At 39.4% G+C, this 26,244-nt stretch overlaps 1 long non-coding RNA gene across 1 annotated transcript; it reads right to left on the reverse strand.

The window, feature by feature from the left end:
* Positions 1 to 3,210: 3,210 nt before the first annotated feature.
* On the reverse strand, positions 3,211 to 26,039 carry LOC128643645 (uncharacterized). Its single transcript, XR_008399855.1, has 3 exons — positions 25,920 to 26,039; positions 5,365 to 5,556; positions 3,211 to 4,779 (listed from the first exon to the last, which is right to left on the reverse strand). It is a non-coding gene; the product is annotated as an uncharacterized LOC128643645 (long non-coding RNA).
* Positions 26,040 to 26,244: the final 205 nt, after the last annotated feature.

Consider the following 26,244-nt stretch of genomic DNA (forward strand, 5'->3'; position numbering starts at 1 on the left):
AATTTGGAAGCTTTAACCCTTAAAATAACGGAACCGGAGCCGTTTTTATATTTAACCCCTTTACAGTCCCTGGAATCTGCTTTGCTGAGACCCAACCAAGCCCAAAGGGGAATACGATACCAAATGATGCCTTCAGAAAGACTTTTCTATGTATCAGAGCTCCACACACATGCAGCTGCATGCCATGCTGTAGAATAAATGATTCCTCAAGGCTAAATATGTGTTAATAATGAATCGATTTAGCCCAGAAAAAGTCTACAGTCTTAATAAGCCCTTGTGAAGCCCTTATTTACTATCTTAATAAAAATGGCTTACCGGATCCCATAGGGAAAATGACAGCTTCCAGCATTACATCGTCTTGTTAGAATGTGTCATACCTCAAGCAGCAAGAGACTGCACACTGTTCCCCCAACTGAAGTTAATTGCTCTCAACAGTCCTGTGTGGAACAGCCATGGATTTTAGTTACGGTTGCTAAAATCATTTTCCTCATACAAACAGAATTCTTCATCTCTTTTCTGTTTCTGAGTAAATAGTACATACCAGCACTATTTGAAAATAACAAACTCTTGATTGAATAATGAAAAACTACAGTTAAACACTAAAAAACTCTAAGCCATCTCCGTGGAGATGTTGCCTGTACAACGGCAAAGAGAATGACTGGGGTAGGCGGAGCCTAGGAGGGATCATGTGACCAGCTTTGCTGGGCTCTTTGCCATTTCCTGTTGGGGAAGAGAATATCCCACAAGTAAGGATGACGCCGTGGACCGGACACACCTATGTTGGAGAAATGATGAATTTGCATCAACGAACGTAACTTTGCGTCAAAAAATCTTGCGCCAAGAATGACGCAATAAACTTTAGCATTTTGCGCCATCGCGAGCCTAATTCTGCCCGCGATTTAGAAAAATGACAGTCAATTGAAAAAAGACTACACCCCAGGTAAGAAATACATTTCTAAAAAATGCATTCCCCAGATATGAAACTGACAGTCTGCAAAAGGAAATATACTGAAACCTGAATCATGGCAAATATAAGTACAATACATATATTTAAAACGATATAAATACTTAAAGTGCCAAACCATAGCTGAGTGTCTTAAGTAATAGAAACATACTTACCTGAAGACACCTATCCATATATAGCAGATAGCCAAACCAGTACTGAAACAGTTATCAGTAGAGGTAATGGAATATGAGAGTATATGGTTGATCTGAAAAGGGAGTTAGGAGATGAATCTCTACGACCGATAACAGAGAACCTATGAAATAGATCCCTGTGAGGAAAACCATTGCATTCAATAGGTGTTACTCCCTTCACATCCCTCTGACATTCACTGTACTCTGAGAGGAAACGGGCTTAAAAAATGCTGAGAAGCACATATCAACGTAGAAATCTTAGCATAAACTTACTTCACCACCTCCATAGGAGGCAAAGTTTGTAAAACTGAATTTTGGGTGTGGTGAGGGGTGTATTTATAGGCATTTGAGGTTTGGGAAACTTTGCCCCTGCTGGTAGGATTGTATATCCCATACGTCACTAGCTCATGGACTCTTGCCAATTACATGAAAGAAATTTAATTTTGACTTTATTGTTCCATTAAAAATTCATGCTTTGCAAATGATTAAAATGTTCAACTTTCTTTGTGAAACATTCTTAAAGGGTCTCACTACATTTTCTGTTTAGTCCTCTAAATACTTAAAAAAAAAAATATGTTAGTATTACAGATTTATTCTACTTAGAAGTCTCCATATCTATTTTAAAGAAATGATCATTTTCAGTCTGGGAAACTTTTCATATAAAATTGCTGTAAGAAGAAATAAAAAAAGAAAAAATGCATATAGTATTTAAACTATTCTAAATGATATAACATTTCCTAACACCAGTGACGTGCAGTGAGGTCAGAGGCTGGTGAGGCCCTAGATATGATATGCCGGAGAAACACATGTACAGAGGGCCGCAAGTACCCCAACAGGGCAGGTTTAAATGATAGCTGAACCAGTGCACAGGTGACATAATCAGGTGATGGGTGAGAGCAAGTTAGTAACCACTGAGTTACTGATCAGCTGATTACTTCACCTGTGCACTGATTCAGCTATAATGAAAACCTGGCCTGTTGGGGGTACTTGAGGACCATTGTTGAGAAACACTGCACTAAAGCACCAGCTCATCGGAAATGAATTGATTACCTGGAGAATAAAGCACACATACTCTGCTCCCTGACACCCACACACACTCTGCTCACATACACACTCACACAATTCTGTGGCACAGTGCCAGTTACTAAGCAATTAGAATGATACACAATCTCTTCTCTACTCACTACTGTATTGTAAAAATAGAAATAATTTACCATAGAAGTTTTACACAAAAGACAAGTTATCAAAGAATGAAGTACATAATAATAAAAGTAAAATAGAAAGTTTATTTATTTTTTTGTGTGCAATTTCTATCTGAATGATGGAAATGTAATTATGACTTTCATGTTCCTTTCAAAAACTAATTTGATTTGCTGACATGGGGCCAGTAACAGTAACTAATTAAATCAAATAACCATGAAAAAGGGAGGCTTAGCAATATTCAATGTCAAAAACTTAAATTTAAATAATGTGGCCACTGCACACTTAACTTCAAACTCTGGGTTTTAAATTATGGATTTAAATTTGAATTGACCCTTTGACTTCCTGTCAGTATTGGGTTATGCTCACTTACAGTCCCCCTGTTAATGAGCTGTATCTGAACACAATTTGTGAATCACAAGAGATGTAGAATACTACTTTACTTTTCTGCTTGGTGTCATCTGTTCTTAGGTTACCTCAGCTTCCAGTTGTGTCACATGACCCTGCTCACTGCATCCTCCTTCTGATTATTCTATATATCCTTCACTTGCTAGGAGGCATCAAGAGGGGTGCCTCCTATTGGTCCCAATTTTTGCTGCTAATATATTGACAGAACACAGGTGGCGCTGCAGCACAGCTTTTCCTTTGACCCATGTACTGCAATGGAGAGAAGCGTTCCTGTACCTGCCTCTCCATAGCATTACATGGGGGGAAAATATTTTTTTTGGGACTTTTTTTTGTTTTAATTAAAATTTAATTAAGCTTTGGCCATATATGGCAGGGTAGGCACTGCCTCCCCTGCCTCCTATGAGTGCACGTCCCTGCCTAACACCCATAGCACTTTTGGTGGTAAACATGAATCACACAGAGAGATTTAGGTTTTATAAGAAGAATTTAATTATCTATACATGGAACTGACTGTAAAGGCTGTATTACAGGTGTTAAAGCTGTACGTTTTATATATTTATATATTTTACATTCATATCCATGAAAATACTGAAGTGCAATTGAACAGGGAGCGTCATTTGCTTTGCACTGAAAAGATGGGGGAGGATATTTTTTTTTTAAATTTATTTATTTATTTTTTTAGACACTTTCAGCACAAGTAAAAATGAGTTGGATAAATACAGAATGAGACATATTTTACGATTAATAGTAAAATGTAGTACACTGTGTTGGCTATATTCCATTTTTCTTTTTTTTTTTTCTTTTTTTGGCTTTTCTACACAAGGCATTTTAGTAAGAGCAGATGCTAGTATTTCAAGAATTCATTATGAAGTCTACTGCATATTATAACACTATCCCCAGTGAATAATAAAATGATAAAAATTCCACAGTCTAGATAAAATAATAATAATAAAAAGATGTAAACATTGCAATTAATTTCCAGGTTAAAAATAGTGTATACATTCTTTGTCATGACAGTTACAAGAAATAAACAAATATACCCTTTTACTGTGCAAGGGTTGGGGAAGCTAAACTACGTTTTGCAGATGAATGTATAGTCTACAATGGAGAATTTATCTCTGGTAAATGTAAAAAAAATATATATATATATATGACAGTACAAAACAGGGATGCAAGTATGCAACTATGTGCAAAATAAAAACACCTTTAAAGCCAGAAATATCATCAGGCACTAAAAGTATTAACGGACAGCAAACATTGCACAGGAATTTTTCTTCTGCATACAAAAATGTACTAATGTCTTTACAAAGACCATCTAGAACAAACCTTAATGATATCTAATGCCTTTATAATTGGACTGCACCTGATCTTCCTATCATTGCCTCCTCATAAATCTGTGTGAAATTATATATATATATAAATATATATATATATATATATATATATATATACACATATACATACATATATATATATATATATATATATATATATATATATATATATATATATACACACACACACAACATTGAACAGGTGGAATAAAAAAATAAACATTTCAGATTTGTGGACAAATTATTAGCACATGCAGCATTCCTTGATAGTGGGTCTTTTTGCAGAAACAAAAATCAAATAACCTTGTTTAGCTGCTATTTTGAAGTCTAATTTGTATTTTTTTTCTTCAAAATTAAAAAAAACAAAAAAACAAGAAAGATTAAATAAGTAAACAATTTGTTCGAAAGGGTGAAATACTGTTTGCCAGAGAAGAGAAAGCCACAAAAGGACCCACTATCCTCTGTACTCTAAATTTTGTTTCTGGATCTGCAGATACAACAATATAGTCACATGCATCTAAATGAAAAATGAGGTAAACTGCTGTGCAGTGTTCTTCTAGTCAGAAGGCAGTAGATGATCATGCTGGAAGTCACATGATCAAGGCTGCATCTCCCATCATCCCTCTGGGCAGTGATATGGGGATAGTGGGTCTCTTTGAGGACTTTCAAGCCTGAGTAGGGGGATGGACAACATATGATCCTAGAAAAAGGAGGAAAACAACACATAAGCAAAACCAAAAGGGAAAAATAAAACTAAAACAATGAGGACATTTTTGTTTGATGCAACACTGACTACTCAGGCACTAAAAACAGCATGATGCAAAATAACAAAAATAAATAAAAATGTGGCATGCTAAATATAGGGAATGAAATGGTATAGGAATGACCAGTGGATTACGAAGAATAAACAGCTACTACAAAGGAACAAGCTGAATGTCTAACCTTGCGCTGAGACAGAGCTGTTAACCTGTTCAGTAATGAAGACCTTAGTGATTTTTGTTTGCAGCCATCAGAAATAAAATTTAGATTTGTTTTGTTATAAAAACTAAATTGTAGGAATATATTTACAAGAAAGATTTGGAATTAACAGCTCTGTTTAAAGTTAGGTGATTTTTTTCCTCCCAAGACAGTCCAATATGTGGGAGTTTTCCAAAGAGAATAGAAAAGATGCAGCGGTTATAGCTTTTCATTCTGCAAAAGAGCCGCAGAATCCCAGCAATGCTGCATGTTAATATTAGAAGTCATAAAAACTGTGGTTAATGAAAGAAGCCTGCTTTCTACTTACATTGTTGACTGGGATCCATATCTGTGGTCAGCTTCACATAGTTTGAAGGGAATAGACCCACTTGACCATTCAATTCCCCTTTCCACCAATCTGGATCATCTTTGTTCAACACGTTGATTATCTGACCTTTGGCAAAGGCCAGTTCATCATCGTTTTGTGCAATATAATCATACATGCCGATAACTTGACACGCTAAGAAACAAAAGGAAAAAACAAATAAGTAAAAGATTCTACTTATCAAACCTCTCTACATAAACTATACAAAATTATTTCTGAGGTGTAAAGCAAAAATCAAATATAAGAAGGGTCCGTAACCTCACTCAATGAAAAAGTAAAACATGACTTTTATTCCATATATTCAATTAAAAACAATCAACATGGATGTAGAAAAAAATAAAAAAATAAAAAATAAAGCAGAAGACAGATTAAGTCGCACATTCTTTCAGCACAGAAGCATGCATTATACTGATCTGGAGCGCTGTGGAATCTATTGCCGCTCTGCAAATAACCGATAATAATAAAGCTTTAAAATGTATGGCAAATAAGTCTATCTTGCCCCATCTAGCAAGACAAATCTTAAATTTGTTTATGAATATTAGGCCATTCTTAGTTAACAAAACAATCTTACCTAGGCTATACCTAGCTGCATTTAATTTATGGACTAGTATCTCCCAGCTCTGCTTAGAGAATAATTAATGTAACTGATAATGTTAGCAAGAAACAAATCTAAATGACGGTGTTTCAATGTTTTCTCTCTATTTTAGAACATCAGAAAGACATTACTCTGACACATTACTAAAAACAACGCATTTGAATGTTTCACAAACTGATGTTAAATCAAGAATCAGATTTATAGCTGCCAACGAACCAATAGTAACAGACATTAAGAAGAATCATTAATACTGCTATGTATATGGCCTAAGACAAAGAAGAGTAAATGAGATGTACACTAGAACTGCCGCCAATTGAAAGTATAAATGTGGGTTGGTCTTGTGGACTCTTACCACTATGAAAGAAATTAATTTATCAAGTAAGCATAAATTTGGTTTTCTTTCATAAGGTGATGAGCGTCAACGAGTCACTACTCCTAGGATCTAATACCCAAGCTATGGAGCCCACAAATAAATGGGTGGGTCAGGCACCTGTTTACAAGACAATACTGCTTGTAGGACTTTCCTGCCAAAAACTGCATCAGAAGAGACAAAGCATCAAAATGGTAGAACTTAGTAAAAAAGTAAATAAAAAAAATGTATGCTTACCTGATAAATTAATTTCTTTCATGGTGGTGAAAGTCTGCAAGACATTACTCCTGGCAACTAGGAAGAGGCAAAGATTTCCAAAGCTCTAAGAGCACATAATCCTTCCCACCTCTCTGGTATTCTAGTCTGATTTATAGTCAAGAAATGAGAATTAGAAAGGTAGGAAAGGACAAAGTATTGAAAATGAGGTGCAAACTGCTGCCTGAAAAAATTAATTATGTAAAAAAATTAAATTGGGTGGGTCTAGTGGACTCTCACCACCATGTAAGAAACTAAATGTTCCTGCCTTGGAAATTTTATTGAATATAATCCAAAAAAAAAAAAAAAAAAGTAAATAATGCATTTTGGAAAAAAGACTACCTTGACTCTACATAAAACTTGGTAATCAGGAGATTTAGCCAAAAAAGCTAAATATACTGATGACTTATGTGGACCAAGGAGAAAAAATATTAAAAAAAGATTGTCTAAAATGAATCAAATGAATTATTTGGATTAGGACAATGAGATGGGTTAGTATCCGACCAATATTGGAAAAATCATCATTTCTGTAAAAGAAATCTGTCTTCCAGCAGAAGATATTGCTAAAAACAACAAAAACGTCCAAGACAGAATCTAAAATGTCCAAAGCATGCAGTTTTGAAAAAAGAAACCTGAAAAGCTTGTAGAAAACCCCCCCAAAAACAAACCAAAATAATTGTTCCAAACGTTGGAACTTCCTAAGTTATTGCTAAGAAAGTGCATGTTCCCACTTGATGCTAGATATAAGCTACAGCTGTAGCATTGTCTAATTTAAAACTCATGTTTCTTTCAGAAGAGGACAGCACTTAAGATTATTGATAACCTCGCCTCATGAAGAAACCAAACTCCCTGTGCTCTCCCGGACCTCCAGACTAACCCCAAATCCTGAAGAATGGTGTCTGCAGACATTATCTTCCAAGTTTGGCGAATAAAGGACTCCCCCAGAAAAATATTTTGGAAAACTATTCACCAGGACAGAGTCTGCCTCACTGAATAATCCTATAAGACTCTCTGAGAAATTTGAGTGAAATTTTTGCACCATTGTCAAAGCATGCAAAGTTGAAGAGATCTCATATGGAACCGTGCAAAAGGAAGAAAATATGATGCTGCAATCATCAGACTTAACACTTCCATATATTGAGCTACAGATGGGTTGGAAATTTAGTGTAGTTGTGAGCAAACTGACTGTAACTGACTCCTAATCCATTAGAGAAAGCTGCATGGTCACTGAGTCTATAATGACTTCTAAAAAAGACTCTTGATAAACGGTCAGCACTGCTAAAGTCATATACTTAGAATAAAATCTAATTATGTCAACAATGGGGCCTCAAATATGTACATTAGTCAACTTTAGAAGTTACAAATAATTTTGAAAATCTTCTTCATCTACAGAGACTTCTGAGATTTGCTCAGACAAATTGTAACACCAAAGAGCAGACACAACTGCTACAAAAGCAATGCTTGCTGAAAAAAAGCCTTTCGATGAAAGGTTATCAATTTCATGTCCATATGATTCCTGAAAAATGTACTATACTCTAAAGGAATAATAGTGTGTTTGGCTAAAGCAAATAGCACAATGCACTACTGGAAAACTTCCCTAAAGCTCTACATTAGAAGCTGGTAAAGGTAAAGAAGACCAGGCTTGATTTATTCTCTTATAATTATTTTAATAAGAACCTCAGGAACTTAGCAGAAGGTTTTAAAATCAAATTCAGTTGTTTGGAAGGTTTTAACTGAAATGATTTAGGTTCTTGAATGCCTAAAGTACATAAAACCTTTATAAACAAAGATGTTCAATCTAAAACATGAAAGAGGTAGACCTGATTATCATTAAAAAAAAAACTCACCTTCCGAAAACAACCTGAGGTGTCTGAAAACTAAGGCATTCTAAGGTGTTCTGATTTCTGAAGATGCAGAAGAATTGGACAATGCAACTTTAGGATGACTTTCCATCTTTATATGAGGAGAGTCCATGGCTTCATTCCTTACTTGTGGGAATACAGAACCTGGCCACCAGGAGGAGGCAAAGACACCCAGCCAAAGGTTTAAATACCTCCCCCCACTCTCCTCATCCCCCAGTCATTCTTTGCCTTTCGTCACAGGAGGTTGGCAGAGACGTGTCAGAAGATTTCAGAGTAGTTCCTTATAAAGGGTAGTAATCTTCGAGATGGGACTGGAGTTTTAAGTAGTCTTGTCAGCCTCTCAGTGAGAGCATTGACGAAAGTTAGAGTCTGGAGATGCAGGGAGAGTCTTTCTGCGAACCCATCCAGACTCATTAACAGCTCCTTAAGCAATCAGCGTTGACGAGTTTCTCTGTCTCCTTCCTTCGCTCAAGTCCATTTCAGAAGCGCTGCTACAATCTGTCAAACTTGAATGACCGTGTTACTGTTCCACAGCATAGATTCTGGTAAGATCGTTTAATTTTTTTACACACTTTAACGATAGAAGACAGGGTCACAGTGGGACTCCTTTATCTTTATGGAATCAAGGGTTAATATCTCCTCAGGGGGATTATTGAACAGTGGGATTTTTTAATCATATTTGTTATGTGATTTTGATTGCTTATGTGTAAGAATGTTTGAGCTCTTGGGCTTATACGGAACATACAGGTTTTTCATTTAGAGAACGGCGCAGTTTCTTTAGATAAGATGGAGCGGTTTTTCTTTAGCAGGGGCAGGTCCTGCATGAGCACCATGTGACCAGGAACGGTCACGTTTTTTTCACTGCTTCAGATTCCTGATCGGATGTCTGCGGAGAGGAGCTACTTCTCTACCTGTCTGGGTCATAGGAGGTGGTGAGTGTCCCAGCCATTGGGGGTGTAAGATGCCAGTTTATCTTTTCTATAATTTGATATAGACGAGTTATGGAGGATTCTGATATTTTAAAAGGGGGATCCCTCCGATACAGAATTTGATACCTGTGTATATTGTGAGGAGGCCCGGGTAGTCTAGCCCGCTCAATTCTGTTCCGTATGCCGCACTAGAGTGTTCTCACCAACTAATGTTGAGAGGTTAGAGATCTCTGAGCCATCCGCCTCCGAGGACTCTTCGTCCAGTGAGGTGTGTTCCCTCAATTCTGTTCCTACATACGCAGTTGTCCCGAATTCCGACCCCCCTGTGCCTGCAAGGGATTTGTTTCCACCAGAGGTTACTGGGCACTTCTGCATAGCCTTCTCTTCAGCCTTAGCGACGTTACCTATTCCTACTTCGCTTAAGCGAGAGGTTAGCCCGGATCAGTCCTCTGGGAATGCAGTTCCCTCTGAGGCGTTAGAGGGAGAACCTTCAGGGTCGGAGTCTGCAGACTTGGGCCCTCCATCTGCGGAGGGCTAAGCATTTAGATTTAGATTTGCATGCCTTCGTTTACTTCTGAGAGAAGTTTTGGTGATGCTACAGATTTCCAGGACTGCTCCGTCAGTTGACTCTCTGTACTCTAAATCAGATAATGATCCTGACTAGACGAGTGGAGGATGGTAGATTCCTTGTCTTGATTTACCTTTGTTTTATCGTTTATTTATAATCCCAGTTCCGGGCTCTATAGGGGATTGTGTTGAATAACAAGCAGGACCTGTTTTGGTTTCACACTCCTTTTTCAGCCTTCTCTTTCCGTTCCATGCCGGATGGTTTTAAAAACTCTTCTTAGAAAGACGTTTCCTCGCACAGGTTTGTTTGACCCTATCGACTTTGATGGTTGAGAGGTTGGAGTCTTCCGGTGGAAACTTATAGTTCCCCGATATTTTTAAGCCTTGGCGCTTAATTGTTTTGATGTCTCAGTTATTCTAGCCTTGCTGGAAATTAGGAAGTTTTTACTTTTAGCCTGCGAGGGTTCTGGACGATATGTCGTATCCTAGATGACAGGCTAGACTTGCTGTGAATACTAGTCAGGTCCGTTTTCCTTTGTTCTTCTTGGGAAAAGGAGTGTTTCTTCTAGATCCAGGTTCTGGTACAGCCGGTACATCTATCCTAGTTAACAGGTTGGACTTATTTAGATATCCTTGGATGGGTGTTTGATACTGGATCATATTTAGGGGTCCTGGAGACCGTAAATAATTTTCTTTTCTGGACAATGTCTGATCAGAGAAGACTAGGGACCTTAGAGTCTTGTCCCGGTATGTTTCTCACTGGGAGATATTTCTTCCAGGGAGGGTCTTTCTGTCCTACTTGGGTTCTATGATATGGATAAGGAACTTATCAGTTCTTCTTTCACTGGAGAATGTAAGGTTCTCCATCCCTTCGGTTCTTGGGAATCGTATTTTTCAGTAAACCTAGTTCTGATCCTCTTGGAATCTGGGGGTTCAGGTAGCAGTATCTATCAGATCTCTATTTTGGATTGAGACCTGAGTTGCTGGTGTCGATACCAGGGTGGATCTGGATACTGTTTTGCTCTAGGTACCCTGCCTAGCAAGTGGACCGCCTAGCGTTGAAGCCTGCTGCATCAGTTTTCTGTTGATCTGGAGTTCTTGCGAAATTTTCATTTGGGTTATGTCTTCCAGCCCCCTGCTGGTCATTTGTGATGTGGGGGTGGTGTGTAATAGACTCTACCGAGGCCGTGGGTTCGTCTTGACATTAATGTTTTGGGCTTAAACAGTCTTTAATGACATACCGGTGGGGGAAATCTTTTCCCAGTGTTCCTTTAAGATCTCCTTGTTCTGAGGAATTTTCTTTTTGTTCCCCCGGAATGGTTTGGGCCTGTCCGTGGGGAAAGAGTGCCCTACAGAGGTCCACGGGTTGGGAGTTTTTCCATCCGATTCTTCAGAACCTTTTAGTGGGAGACCTTCTTTTGCAGGACTTGAGTTCCTCCTGCGTATCAGGGGTCTCGTGTTTGGTGGTGGACGGAATCCCACGTCAGCTCCTTGCCACCTACCTGCTCTATGAGTGTGCTCTTCCGCAGGTCTATGGGATCTAAGGGACGGCTATCCTACCTAACTAGCTGAGGCTTGAAGTTCGACTCCTGCTGGAGCAGTCTTCTTTAAGACTTCAAGAAGCAGGTTAGCTTTTCCGCTTCTGTACCAGAAGGTGGGCTTGCATCCCAGGGGGCTCCGACATTTTCAGCCTGCTTATTCTTTAGGGGGTTTATTTTATCCTAATTCTCTTCGACCATATCGCTCTTTGTGGTGGAGGGTCGATCTTAGCAGGAGCAGATGTCGGTGTGATGGTTTGCTTTGTTTTCCTTTAGGTCTCTGTTCAGGGGTTTTGCCGCTATCGACCTTGTTCAAGAACTTGCGAGTGCAGGATCCTTCAGTTCTTCACATCCTGAACTCTCTGAGGCTATCTGCGTGGAATTGTTTGCTTAGTCGTAGACAAGAGAAGCGTTTCTGATGGGGTGTTGAATCTCTCAGCTTAGTTCATAGGCCGGGGTATAGTCAATCCTACCATGAGTGGGGCAGGACCTACTTATTATGGTATGTAGATGGGGATTCTTAGCCAGCTTAAGAGCCTTAATTCTATCTAAAATGTCCTCTAAAGGAGTCTGTCTTAAGAGACTCTTCTAAGGCGTCAAACCAGAAGGCCGCCGCAGTGGTAACTGGTACCATGCAAGCCGTCGGTTGTAAAAGGAAACCCTGATGAATAAATAACTTTAGAAGACCCTCCAATTTCTTATCCATAGTGTCTTTGAAAGCACAACTGTCCTCAATAGGAATAGTTGTACGCATAGCCAGGGTAGATATAGCTCCCTCCACCTTAGGGACTGTTTGCCAAGAGTCCCGAACAGTGTCAGATATGGGATACATTTTCTTAAAATTAGGGGAAGGTGAGAACGGGATAACCGGTCTTTCCCATTCCCATGTAATAATTTCCGAGATTCTCTTAGGAACCGGAAAAACATCAGAGTAAGCAGGCACCTCTAAGTATTTGTCCATCTTACACAATTTCTCTGGTGGTACCACAATAGACTCACAATCATCCAGAGTCGCTATCCTCTTAGGGAATAAGTGACTTGTGATTTCTCCCTGAGAAAAATAGTACTCACTTGCACCATTTTAAAATAAAAAAACTTCTTGATTGAAGAATCTAAACTAACACCTCACTTTACCTCTTCCTATCACTAACACAGGCAAAGAGAGTGACTGGAGTGGGAGGGAAGGGAGGAGCTATATATACAGCTCTGCTGTGGTGCTCTTTGCCACTTCCTGCTAATCAGGAGGCGTTATCCCATAAGGATGAAATCCGTGGACTCGTCATATCTTGTAAAAGAAAATAATGGCACAGAGGAGCAGGACCAAATATTTTTTTGCTCCTGAAAGGAAGAGATTAAGGTCTACCTATGGATGCTCTTCTGGTCAATACTGCTAAAGCCATATTTTTAAGAATTATGCCTATAATGGCATCACAAATAAAATAATTTGCTGTTTGTTGGTGCTTCTTACGAATTTAAAGATCTGCATATTTCTGCATAAGAAGGATCATATGTCAGAGTATCACAACAAACTAAAGAAGCTTACCATTAGCTGGTTTAAAACGAAAACATGCTTGATGGGAAGCTTATCCATAGAAGATCTTTAAGTTCCTATCGATAGGATCCTAAAAGAATTACAATCCTCTAAGGGAATAGTAGTTCTCTTAGCTAAAGTGGAAATTGCCTCGTCCACCTTTGGAAAAGATTCCCAAAGCTCTACAGTGGAAGCTAGTAAAAGGAATATTTTTTTTTAAATTTAGAAGGCGGAGTAAACAATTTCCTCAGGAACACGAAATACAACAAGAGGCATAGCAGAAGGTTTAAAATGAAGTTGTTTGATAGACTTTTACAGTTGGTGTAAGGTGAGACACCTAAAGTGCTTAAACCTCTCTAACAATGACAAAAAAAAAGTGTTTAATCTTAAACATGAGAGAGGTAATCTTTGTTTTGATCAGTATCAGAATTATTATGTGAAATTATCTCACCTATAGAAGATAAATCTGAGGTGTCTGGGTCTGATTTTTTAAAGGGAAAAGTAAGTCACGCAATACAACTTTCCAATTTACGTCTTTAATCTAATTTGATTTGTTCTCTTGGTATCCTCTGTTGAAAAGTATACCTAGGGAGGCGAAGAAGCAGCAAGGCACTACTGGGAGCTAGCTGCAGATTGGTAGCAGTATATATGCCTCTTTTCATTGGCTTACTGATGTGTTCAGCTAGCTCCTAGTAGTGCATTGCTGCTCCTTCAATAAAGTTTAAAAAGAGAATGAAGTAAAATTGATAATATAAGTAAATTGTAAAGTTGTTTAAAAATGTATGCTTTACCTGAATCACAAAGAAAAATTTGGCTTTCATGTCCCTTTAAGAACATCCTCTAAGCTGATCTGATCCTTTTTAGTATAAAAAACCCCAGATACATTAGGGATAATTATCAGACAAAATGTGTTTACGCTTACTTGGAAAAGGCATGGCCACCAAAACGTTTTTTTAAATCTTGGGGGGAAATTTGTAAAACTCACTGTTACTGAACAAAAACAGAGGAAGGACAGATTCCTTTAGAGGAAAAAATATATACAAAACTGAACTGGAGGAGTAGAAGGAATAGGTTTGCAAAATAGACACAGTGAAAATAATCAGTGGTTCCCAAAGTGGGCGGTATGATCACTGTGGGGGGGCACTAATAGGCATGAGAAATGGAAGGGGACACTGGGATTACCATAGGATGCATTAGTAGGTAAGGAATGGAAGAGGATGCTAGTGGTTCCTCTCAAGTTCAATGATCATAATTAGTTGCGCTTTAATCTAGATGTCTCAAGGGAAACAACTTTCTTGATTTATACTTGACCTTTTACCGCTCTGTTAGATTAGAGACAGGGGACTACTTTTAAAACAAAGACACTTTTCCCATTTGGAAACTATCGCCTAAATTTAGAGTTCTGCGTTAGCCGTCCAAACCAGCGTTAAGGGGTCCTAACGCTGGTTTTGGCCGCCCGCTGGTATTTAGAGTCAGTCGACTTTTCCATACCGCAGATCCCCTTACGTCAATTGCGTATCCTATCTTTTCAATAGGATCTTTCTAACGCTGGTATTTAGAGTCTTGGCTGAAGTGAGCGTTAGAACTCTAACGACAAAACTCCAGCCGCAGAAAAAAGTCAGGAGTTAAGAGCTTTATAGGCTAACGCCGGTTCATAAAGCTCTTAACTACTGTGCTCTAAAGTACACTAACACCCATAAACTACCTATGTACCCCCACATCGCTGCCACTCTAATAAAAAATTTTTAACCCCTAATCTGCCGACCGCACACCGCCGCAACCTACATTATCCCTATGTACCCCTAATCTGCTGCCCCTGACATCGCCGACACCTACATAATATTTATTAACCCCTAATCTGCCCCCCCCAACGTCGCTGCTACCCAACTACACTTATTAACCCCTAATCTGACGACTGGACCTCGCCGCTACTCTAATAAATGTATTAACCCCTAAAGCTAAGTCTAACCCTAACACTAACACCCCCCTAAGTTAAATATAATTTAAATCTAACGAAATAAAATAAATATTATTAAATAAATTAATCCTATTTAAAGCTAAATACTTACCTGTAAAATAAACCCTAATATAGCTACAATATAACGAATAATTATATTGTAGCTATTTTAGGATTTATATTTATTTTACAGGCAACTTTGTATTTATTTTAACTAGGTACAATAGCTATTAAATAGTTAATAACTATTTAATAGCTACCTAGTTAAAATAAGTACAAAATTACCTATAAAATAAATCCTAACCTAAGTTACAATTAAACCTAACACTACACTATCAATAAATTAATTAACTAAACTATCTACAATTATCTACAATTAAATCAACTAAATCACAAAAAGTTAAAAAAGATTACAAGAATTTTAAACTAATTACACCTACTCTAAGCCCGCTAAAAAAATAACAAAGCCCCCCAAAATAAAAAAAAGCCCTACCCTATTCTAAAATAAAAAGTTAACAGCTCTATTACCTTACCAGCCCTTAAAAGGGCCTTTTGCAGGGCATGCCCCAAAGAAAACAGCTCTTTTGCATTTAAAAAAAACATACAATACCCCCACCCAAACCCCCCTTAAATAAACCTAACACTAAGCCCCTGAAGATCTCCCTACCTTATCTTCACCACGCCGGGTATCACTGATCCGTCCAGAAGAGGGTCCGAAGTCTTCATCCTATCCGGCAAGAAGAGGTCCAGAAGAGGGTCCGAAGTCTTCATCCTATCCGACAAGAAGAGGACATCCGGACCGGTAGACATGTTCATCCAGGCGGCGTCTTCTATCTTCATCCATCCGGCGCGGAGCGGTACCATCTTGAAGCAGCCGACGCGGATCCATCCTCTTCTTCTGGCGACTCCCGACGAATGAAGGTTCCTTTAAGTGACGTCATCCAAGATGGCGTCCCTTGAATTCTGATTGGCTGATAGGATTCTATCAGCCAATCAGAATTAAGGTAGGAAAAATCTGATTGGCTGATTGAATCAGCCAATCAGATTCAAGTCCAATCCGATTGGCTGATTGGATCAGCCAATCAGATTGAGCTTGCATTCTATTGGCTGATCGGAACAGCCAATAGAATGCGAGCTCAATCTGATTGGCTGATCCAATCAGCCAATCGGATTGGACTTGAATCTGATTGGCTGATTCAATCAGCAATCAGATTTTTCCTACCTTAATTCCGATTGGCTGATAGAATCCTATCAGCCAATCGGAATTCGAGGGACGCCATCTTGGATGATGTCACTTAAAGGAACTTTCATTCGTCGGGAGTCGCCAGAAGAAGAGGATGGATCCGCGTCGGCTGCTTCAAGATGGTACCGCTCCGCGCCGGATGGATGAAGATAGAAGACGCCGCCTGGATGAACATGTCTACCGGTCCGGATGTCCTCTTCTTGTCGGATAGGATGAAGACTTCGGACCCTCTTCTGGACCTCTTCTTGCCGGATAGGATGAAGACTTCGGACCCTCTTCTGGACGGATCGGTGATACCCGGCGTGGTGAAGATAAGGTAGGGAGATCTTCAGGGGCTTAGTGTTAGGTTTATTTAAGGGGGGTTTGGGTGGGGGTATTGTATGTTTTTTTAAATGCAAAAGAGCTGTTTTCTTTGGGGCATGCCCTGCAAAAGGCCCTTTTAAGGGCTGGTAAGGTAATAGAGCTGTTAACTTTTTATTTTAGAATAGGGTAGGGCATTTTTTTTTTATTTTGGGGGGCTTTGTTATTTTTTTAGGGGGCTTAGAGAAGGTGTAATTAGTTTAAAATTCTTGTAATCTTTTTTTATTTTTTGTAATTTAGTTTAGTTGATTTAATTGTAGATAATTGTAGATAGTTTAGTTAATTTATTGATAGTGTAGTGTTAGGTTTAATTGTAACTTAGGTTAGGATTTATTTTACAGGCAATTTTGTACTTATTTTAACTAGGTAGCTATTAAATAGTTATTAACTATTTAATAGCTATTGTACCTAGTAAAAATAAATACAAAGTTGCCTGTAAAATAAATATAAATGCTAAAATAGCTACAATATAATTATTCGTTATATTGTAGCTATATTAGGGTTTATTTTACAGGTAAGTATTTAACTTTAAATAGGATTAATTTATTTAATAAGATTTATTTTATTTCGTTAGATTTAAATTAAATTTAACTTAGGGGGGTGTTAGGGTTAGACTTAGCTGTAGGGGTTAATACATTTATTAGAGTAGCGGCGAGGTCTGGTCGGCAGATTAGGGGTTAATACTTGAAGTTAGGTGTCGGCGATGTTAGGGAGGGCAGATTAGGGGTTAATAAGTGTAGTTAGGTAGTGGCGGCATGGGGGGGCAGATTAGGGGTTAATAAATATAATATAGGGGTCGGCGATGTTAGGGGCAGCAGATTAGGGGTACATAGCTATAATGTAGGTTGCGGTGGTGTACGGAGCGGCAGATTAGGGGTTAATAATAAAATGCAGGGGTCAGCGATAGCGGGGGCAGCAGATTAGGGTTTAATAAGTGTAAGGTTAGGGGTGTTTAGACTCGGGGTACATGTTAGGGTGTTAGGTGCAGACTTAGGAAGTGTTTCCCCATAGGAAACAATGGGGCTGCGTTAGGAGCTGAAAGCTGCTTTTTTGCAGGTGTTAGGTTTTTTTTCAGCTCAAACTGCCCCATTGTTTCCTATGTGGATATCGTGCACGAGCACATTTTTGAAGCTGGCCGCGTCCGTAAGCAACGCTGGTATTTAGAGTTGAAGTGGCGGTAAATTATGCTCTACGCTCCTTTTTGGAGCCTAACGCAGCCCTTCAGAGAACTCTAAATACCAGCGTTGTTTAAAAGGTGCGGGGGGAAAAAAACACTCGTAGCTAACGCACCCCTTCTAACGCAAAACTAAATCTAGGTGTATGTATTCTAAAGGCGTGAACAGAGAAGATTTGTCTTTTTTGTGAATAAATATTGCTTCTTTAAAGGGATAACCAAGTTTTTGTCTTTTGTGATTCAGACAGAGCATGCAATGTTAAATACATTTCCAATTTATTTCTGTTAGCTAATTTGTTTCATTCTCTTTGTATCCCTTATGAAAAGTATACCTAGGTAGACTCAAAAGCTGCTGAATGGTGGCTGCAAATATATACATCTTGCCATTGGCTGTCAGCTAACTCCCAGTAGTGCATTGCTGCTCCTTCAACGAAGGATACCAAGAGAATAAAATAAATTACATAATATAAGTAAATCGGAAAGGTTGATTAAAATCTTATGGTCTATCTGAATCATGAAAGAAAAAAATTGGGTTAAATGTCCCTTTAAATAATATTGAGGGTATTTGCTGGAAGTGACTACTTGGTAGCACCTTTCAATTTTAGAAGGTCTGGTACTTTTCTACTGGAATATTGTACTATATAGCTATATGGAGATTGTGAATGGGTAAACTATAGCATGATTAAGAGTTTGAAACGTTGCCTACTTCTGTAGACCCTATGTTTTATTAATGAGTCATACAGGAGACTGCACTGTTTGAGTGAATTGATAAGCACTTTGTTTGGGTTTTGTGCAGGAACCCTCTCCAAAATTGCCCAGCCCTAAAGACAGTTTGGTGTGTTGCTGAATCCAACTTGATGCCTTGATCACATTTTCATGTGATGGATGTGCTTGATAAAGTGATTACTAAACATGGTATATAACTTGTACAGGTAGAAAATCCTTTATCCAAACTGCTTGGGACTGGAAAAGGTTCGGATTTTGGAATATCTGTAAAATGGGACAGATGGAGAGGGAATGGCACCAAGTGTAAACAACAATATCTTACGTTATTAGGCAATATTTACATATTATACAGCTTATACATGTAATCTAAAGATAGTTTTACATAATTGGTAATTCTTTTGTATACACAGTAGCTTCAGAATGATAATACAGTACAGTAAACAGAAAGGTAATAGTTGTTTTAAATAACTATACTGTCTGCATTTTAGAAGACACACAAAAAAATCAAAGACATGAGCAGAGAGAGAAATCTTTGAATAGAAACATATTTGCAATATACTTATATTGGCAAAAGTGCTTCTAGTAAAAGTTGTTGTTTTAGTGTTAGCATTTTTCTCTGCATATGCAACACAGCTACAGTATATGTTCTCAGTGCACCAGCATTTTAAATACTGCAGCTGCAATTGAGTCATTACCATTGCTCAGAGAAAGTTGTGTGTATAAAATGTTGGTGCATGTTGCATATTTAAATACACTTTTGAAACAGCTATAGCTTTTACGAAAATTATTTTTGCTAATACATGCATATTACAGAAATGTTTCCTTTCAAAATTAAAACAGAATTTATGCTTACCTGATAAATTACTTTCTCCAACGGTGTGTCCGGTCCACGGCGTCATCCTTACTTGTGGGAATATCTCTTCCCCAACAGGAAATGGCAAAGAGTCCCAGCAAAGCTGGCCATATAGTCCCTCCTAGGCTCCGCCCACCCCAGTCATTCGACCGACGGACAGGAGGAAATATATAGGAGAAACCATATGGTACCGTGGTGACTGTAGTTAGAGAAAATAATTAATCAGACCTGATTAAAAAACCAGGGGGGGCCGTGGACCGGACACACCGTTGGAGAAAGTAATTTATCAGGTAAGCATGAATTCTGTTTTCTCCAACATTGGTGTGTCCGGTCCACGGCGTCATCCTTACTTGTGGGAACCAATACCAAAGCTTTAGGACACGGATGAAGGGAGGGAGCAAATCAGGTTACCTAAACGGAAGGCACCACGGCTTGCAAAACCTTTCTCCCAAAAATAGCCTCCGAAGAAGCAAAAGTATCAAATTTGTAAAATTTGGCAAAAGTGTGCAGTGAAGACCAAGTCGCTGCCTTACATATCTGGTCAACAGAAGCCTCGTTCTTGAAGGCCCATGTGGAAGCCACAGCCCTAGTGGAGTGAGCTGTGATTCTTTCAGGAGGCTGCCGTCCGGCAGTCTCATAAGCCAATCGGATGATGCTTTTAAGCCAAAAGGAAAGAGAGGTAGAAGTCGCTTTTTGACCTCTCCTTTTACCAGAATAAACAACAAACAAGGAAGATGTTTGTCTGAAATCTTTTGTAGCCTCTAAATAGAATTTTAGAGCACGGACTACGTCCAAATTGTGTAACAAACGTTCCTTCTTTGAAACTGGATTCGGACATAAAGAAGGTACAACTATCTCCTGGTTAATATTTTTGTTAGAAACAACCTTAGGAAGAAAACCAGGATTAGTACGCAAAACCACCTTATCTGCATGGAACACCAGATAGGGCGGAGAACACTGCAGAGCAGATAACTCTGAAACTCTTCTAGCAGAAGAAATTGCAACCAAAAACAAAACTTTCCAAGATAGTAACTTAATATCTATGGAATGTAAAGGTTCAAACGGAATCCCTTGAAGAACTGAAAGAACTAGATTTAGACTCCAGGGAGGAGTCAAAGGTCTGTAAACAGGCTTGATCCTAACCAGAGCCTGAACAAATGCTTGAACATCTGGCACAGCTGCCAGTCTTTTGTGTAGTAAGACAGATAAAGCAGAGATCTGTCCCTTTAGAGAACTTGCAGATAATCCTTTCTCCAAACCTTCTTGTAGAAAGGAGAGAATCTTAGGAATTTTTATCTTATTCCATGGGAATCCTTTGGATTCACACCAACAGATATATCTTTTCCATATTTTATGGTAAATCTTTCTAGTTACCGGTTTTCTGGTCTGAACCAGAGTATCTATCACAGAGTCTGAAAACCCACGCTTCGATAGAATCAAGCGTTCAATCTCCAAGCCGTCAGCTGGAGGGAGACCAGATTTGGATGTTCGAATGGACCCTGAACAAGAAGGTCCTGTCTCAAAGGTAGCTTCCATGGTGGAACCGATGACATATTCACCAGGTCTGCATACCAAGTCCTGCGTGACCATGCAGGAGCTATCAAGATCACCGAGGCCCTCTCCTGATTGATCCTGGCTACCAGCCTGGGAATGAGAGGAAACGGTGGAAATACATAAGCTAGGTTGAAGGTCCAAGGTGCTACTAGTGCATCTACTAGAGTCGCCTTGGGATCCCTGGATCTGGACCCGTAGCAAGGAACCTTGAAGTTCTGACGAGACGCCATCAGATCCATGTCTGGAATGCCCCATAATTGAGTTATTTGGGCAAAGATCTCCGGATGGAGTTCCCACTCCCCCGGATGGAATGTCTTACGACTCAGAAAATCCGCCTCCCAGTTTTCCACACCTGGGATGTGGATCGCAGACAGGTGGCAGGAGTGATCCTCCGCCCATTGAATTATTTTGGTCACTTCTTTCATCGCCAGGGATGTCTGATTGGAACCTTATGAATCTGGCCTTTGCTAGTTGAGGCCAAGCCCTGAGAGCATTGAATATCGCTCTCAGTTCCAGAATGTTTATCGGGAGAAGAGACTCTTCCCGAGACCATAGACCCTGAGCTTTCAGGGATTCCCAGACCGCGCCCCAGCCCACTAGACTGGCGTTGGTCGTGACAATGACCCACTCTGGTCTGCGGAAGCTCATTCCCTGGGACAGATGGTCCAGGGTCAGCCACCAACAGAGTGAATCTCTGGTCTTCTGATCTACTTGAATCATTGGAGACAAGTCTGTATAGTCCCCATTCCACAGTTGTAATGGTCTTAGATGAATTCGTGCAAAAGGAACTATGTCCATTGCTGCAACCATCAACCCTACTACTTCCATGCACTGCGCTATGGAAGGACGAGGAACAGAATGAAGAACTTGACAAGTGCTTAGAAGTTTTGACTTTCTGACCTCTGTCAGAAAAATCCTCATTTCTAAGGAATCTATTATTGTTCCCAAGAAGGGAACTCTTGTCGACGGAGACAGAGAACTTTTTTCTATGTTCACCTTCCATCCGTGTGATCTGAGAAAGGCCAGAACGATATCTGTATGAGCCTTTGCTTTTGACAGAGACGACGCTTGTATTAGAATGTCGTCCAAGTAAGGTACTACTGCAATGCCCCTCGGTCGTAGAACCGCTAGAAGGGACCCTAGTACCTTTGTGAAAATCCTTGGAGCAGTGGCTAACCCGATTTGGAGGGCCACAAACTGGTAATGCTTGTCCAGAAAAGCGAACCTTAGGAACTGATGATGTTCTTTGTGGATAGGAATATGTAGGTACGCATCCTTTAGATCCACGGTAGTCATAAATTGACTTTCCTGGATAGTGGGTAGAATTGTTCGAATGGTTTCCATCTTGAACGATGGTACCCTGAGAAATTTGTTTAGGATCTTCAAATCCAAAATTGGTCTGAAAGTTCCCTCTTTTTTGGGAACTACGAACAGATTGGAATAAAATCCCATTCCTTGTTCCTTTATTGGAACTGGGTGTATCACTCCCATCTTTAACAGGTCTTCTACACAATGTAAGAACGCCTGTCACTTTATTTGGTTTGAGGATAAGTGAGACATGTGGAACCTTCCCCTTGGGGGTAGTTCCCTGAATTCCAGGAGATAACCCTGAGAAACTATTTCTAGCGCCCAGGGATCCTGAACATCTCTTGCCCAAGCCTGAGCAAAGAGAGAGAGTCTGCCCCCCACTAGATCCGGTCCCGGATCGGGGGCTACTCCTTCATGCTGTTTTGTTAGCAGCGGCAGGCTTCTTGGCCTGCTTACCCTTGTTCCAGCCTTGCATCGGTTTCCAGGCTGGTTTGGTTTGTGAGGCATTACCCTCTTGCTTAGAGGATGCAGAATTAGAGGCCGGTCCGTTCCTGAAATTGCGAAAGGAACGAAAATTAGACTTATTTTTGGCCTTGAAAGGCCTATCTTGTGGAAGGGCGTGTCCCTTTCCCCCAGTGATGTCTGAAATAATCTCTTTCAATTCTGGTCCAAATAGAGTTTTACCTTTGAAAGGGATGTTAAGCAATTTTGTCTTGGATGACACATCCGCTGACCAAGACTTTAGCCAAAGCGCTCTGCGCGCCACGATAGCAAACCCTGAATTTTTCGCCGCTAATCTAGCTAATTGCAAAGCGGCATCTAAAATAAAAGAGTTAGCCAACTTAAGTGCGTGAACTCTGTCCATAACCTCCTCATATGGAGTCTCTCTACTAAGCGAGTTTTCTAGTTCCTCGAACCAGAACCACGCTGCTGTAGTGACAGGAACAATGCACGAAATGGGTTGTAGAAGGTAACCTTGCTGTACAAAAATCTTTTTAAGCAAACCCTCCAATTTTTTATCCATAGGATCTTTGAAAGCACAACTATCTTCGATAGGAATAGTAGTGCGTTTGTTTAGAGTAGAAACTGCCCCCTCGACCTTAGGGACTGTCTGCCATAAGTCCTTTCTGGGGTCGACCATAGGAAATAATTTCTTAAATATAGGGGGGGGGAAACAAAAGGTATGCCGGGCTTTTCCCACTCCTTATTTACTATGTCCGCCACCCGCTTGGGTATAGGAAAAGCGTCGGGGTGCACCGGAACCTCTAGGAACTTGTCCATCTTGCATAATTTCTCTGGAATGACCAAGTTGTCACAATCATCCAGAGTAGATAACACCTCCTTAAGCAGTGCGCGGAGATGTTCTAATTTAAATTTAAATGTCACAACATCAGGTTCAGCTTGTTGAGAAATTTTTCCTGAATCTGAAATTTCCCCATCTGACAAAACCTCCCTCATGGCCCCTTCAGATTGGTGTGAGGGTATGACAGAACAATTATCATCAGCGCCCTCCTGCTCTTCAGTGTTTAAAACAGAGCAATCGCGCTTTCTCTGAAGTAGGCATTTTGGATAAAATATTTGCTATGGAGTTATCCATTACAGCCGTTAATTGTTGCATGGTAATAAGCATTGGCGCGCTAGATGTACTAGGGGCCTCCTGTGTGGGCAAAACTGGTGTAGACACAGTAGGAGATGATGTAGTATCATGTTTACTCCCCTCATCTGAGGAATCATCTTGGGCAATTTCATTATCTGTGGCAGTACTGTCCTTACTTTGTTTGGACGCTATGGCACAATTATCACATAAATTTAAATGGGGAGACACATTGGCTTTCATACATATAGAACATAGCTTATCCGCAGGCACAGACATGTTAAACAGGCTTAAACTTGTCAACAAAGCACAAAAAACGTTTTAAAACAAAACCGTTACTGTCTCTTTAAATTTTAAACAGAAAACACTTTATTACTGAATATGTGAAAAAGTATGAAGGAATTGTTCAAAAATTACCAGAATTTCACCACAGTGTCTTAATGCATTAAGAGTATTGCACACCAAATTTCAGAGCTTTAACCCTTAAAATAACGGAACCGGAGCCGTTTACAAATTTAACCCCTATACAGTCCCAGCTATAGCCTTTGCTGAGACCTAACCAAGCCCAGAGGGGAATACGATACCAATTGACGCCTTCTTGAAGCTTTTCTAGCAAATTTCAGATCCTCACACATGCATCTGCATGCCCTGCTCTCAAAAAACAACTGCGCAGTAATGGCGCGAAAATGAGGCTCAGTCTACAACTAGGAAGGCCCCCTAACTGGAAAAGGTGTCTAACATAGTGCCTGCCGTTTAATAAACGTTCCCCAAGTTTATAAATGCGAATTGTCAGCATAAATATGAATAAAATGCCCAAATAAAGCAATCGATTTAGCCCATAAAAATGTCTACCAGTTTTTTTTGTTTTTTTTTAGCCCATATTAAGCCCTTTATTCTGTTTGTTTGACTAAGAAAATGGCTTACCGGTCCCCATGAGGGGAAATGACAGCCTTCCAGCATTACATGGTCTTGTTAGAAATATGGCTAGTCATACCTTAAGCAGAAAAGTCTGCTGTTTCCCCCAACTGAAGTTACTTCATCTCAACAGTCCTATGTGGAAACAGCAATCGATTTTAGTTACTGTCTGCTAAAATCATCTTCCTCTCACAAACAGAAATCTTCATCCTTTTCTGTTTCAGAGTAAATAGTACATACCAGCACTATTTTAAAATAACAAACACTTGATAGAAGAATAAAAACTACATTTAAACACCAAAAAACTCTTAACCATCTCCGTGGAGATGTTGCCTGTGCAACGGCAAAGAGAATGACTGGGGTGGGCGGAGCCTAGGAGGGACTATATGGCCAGCTTTGCTGGGACTCTTTGCCATTTCCTGTTCGGGAAGAGATATTCCCACAAGTAAGGATGACGCCGTGGACCGGACACACCAATGTTGGAGAAAATGCATCATATAGATTACAATCTTGACTGGAATGTCCCTTTAACTGAAGGGACAGTTTAACTGCAAACCAGAAGAAGACCAAATTAATTAGAAGCCATATTGTACAAGGTAAAATATGGAATGCAAAAAAAAAAAAACCAAGGACGTAATCTGGAGCTGGTTCTTGCAGCTGCGAACACTCAGAAAGCTAACTGTACTATATAGGAATAGACAATTGTGGGTATGTTGCGGTACACAGAAACATAAAAGCCTTAAAAAATGCAACAAACAGGAAAAGGATGGCGGTATTCCAACTTTATACATGACACCCCAACCAAGCTCCAAACTAATGGGTATATCAAGGCGGTGAGGAAGTGAGAAGAACATTAAACAGATAAATACAATCTCAGCCTGACCTTGTTCAGAGTAGTTACAAGGAGTAGAATAAAGTGTGAAGATTAGGAGTGGGACTGCTACCTAAGTTGCTGTATACTATAAGAACAGTATAAGTGACAGATACAAAGAGGGGTCACACATTTTCTGAGTTACTTTTAATTTACTACCAGGGAGGAAGGAAGGATTGTATAATTTGAAGATAAGGAATACAAAGAATTGACAACAAGAAATGACGAATAAAACAAAACAAAGAACTCCTTGCCATCAGAAACAAAGTATGCCCAGGATAGACTATTTTACTTACTAGGTGGCAATGCTGCAGGTTTCGGTGGCTCAGTTGGTGTGCTTTTATTTGTACCAGGGCTTAAAAGTTTAACATAATTTGCAGGAAACCATCCAATCTGTCTCTTCTTACCACGTGCCTAGTTAGAAAAAAGTTTCAGAGCTATGTGTAAGTATTTAAAAATAGCAAACAGCATATTTGAAAAAGTATGACTAATATATATATATAGCTTAAATATTTATAGGTATGTGTTTGAGAAAATGAACATTTTTGTTTTATTCTATAAACCACTGACCACAACATTTCTCCCAAATTCCAAATAAAAAATTTGTCATTTAGAGCAGTA

This window comes from Bombina bombina, unplaced genomic scaffold (genome assembly GCF_027579735.1).
Source record: "Bombina bombina isolate aBomBom1 unplaced genomic scaffold, aBomBom1.pri scaffold_694, whole genome shotgun sequence".
Lineage (NCBI taxonomy): Eukaryota > Metazoa > Chordata > Amphibia > Anura > Bombinatoridae > Bombina > Bombina bombina.